The 1,167-nt window shown below is 46.1% G+C and overlaps 1 pseudogene; it reads right to left on the reverse strand.

The window, feature by feature from the left end:
- Window positions 1–3: 3 nt before the first annotated feature.
- On the reverse strand, window positions 4–582 carry LOC111657400 (galactose-3-O-sulfotransferase 2 pseudogene; annotated as a pseudogene).
- Between the last annotated feature and the right edge of the window lie 585 nt (window positions 583–1,167).

The raw sequence follows: 1,167 nt of genomic DNA on the forward strand, positions 1-1,167 counted from the left end.
GTTGAAGGCTTTGTATAAGTACCAGTCTAAGGCGTTCCACTGCCGCAGCTTCTCCCGCTGTTCCTCCGTTAGTGACAGATTGGGCGGCGTCTTGACTTGTGAATGTCCACCTCTAACGCCGACGCCGGCCGCCGCCGCCGCTTTGCCCACCCAGCTCCCGCTCATCCCCCCGATGCCGCTGGGCTTCTGCTGCCGAGCATTGAGGCTGAACGAGACGACGGCGTCCAGCGGCCAGCAGAGGGCGTGTCTCAGCAGGATCATGGACTGGTCAAAGTACTCAGACACTAGAATCAGCTTGAAGGCCCGGCGGATCATGGCCTCGCCGCGCTGAGCCAGTGCCACTGAGAAATTAGCATTGTGGTCCATACCGAAGTCGAACCACAGCAGGTTGCGGGCGTAGTGGTTGTTGCGGAGGCGAGGGTCATAGTATTTCTTCGGGTCATCGGCAAAGTCACCCAAACCTTTGGCTTTCCGAAAGGCAGGTGCTACTTCTTTGTAATAAGCAAAGGAGGACTCAGCCAGAGAGACCGGGTCCCTGATGATAGAGAAGTAGAAGGTGTCTGCCGGCATCACCTTCTCCACCTGTAGGCACAGGAGGACATATTTACTGTATATACAGTATATCCCATAATAGTATATATCGTATAGTATAAATCCTGTAATAGTATATAGGATATAGGATATATCCTATAGTAGCATATATGGTATGGTATATATACTATAGTAGTATATATCGTATAGCATATATCCTATAGTAATATATGTATCCTAAAGTAGTATATATTGTATAGTATAAATGGTATAGTAGCATATATGGTATATAGTATATATCCTATAGCAGTTTATATTATAGTAGCTCCTCTGAGCCTGACGAGTCAACCTCTTTAAGAAGACAGCTGTCGTTGGTGCTTCCATTATTTAAATGTAAACACAACATGAACGTGTCTTTGTGGCTGTAACCTGAGACCAAACTGTTCAGGCTTAGCTAAATGTCAAGAGTCAAAGTGTCTGAACACTCAGCACGTCCTCCCTGCTGAAGCAGAAACTGCAGTCTGCCAACCATCATCCATCTATTCCACTCACTGAGCAAAACTGATGAGTTCATGATCTGAGCTGTCATCATTTTCTTCTATCTGCTTAATTAACAATACAAATATCATCATCATC

The sequence above is a fragment of the Seriola lalandi genome, unplaced genomic scaffold, assembly GCF_002814215.2.
Source record: "Seriola lalandi dorsalis isolate HSWRI2012SDOR001 ecotype SW California unplaced genomic scaffold, Sedor1 jcf7180001977654, whole genome shotgun sequence".
Lineage (NCBI taxonomy): Eukaryota > Metazoa > Chordata > Actinopteri > Carangiformes > Carangidae > Seriola > Seriola lalandi.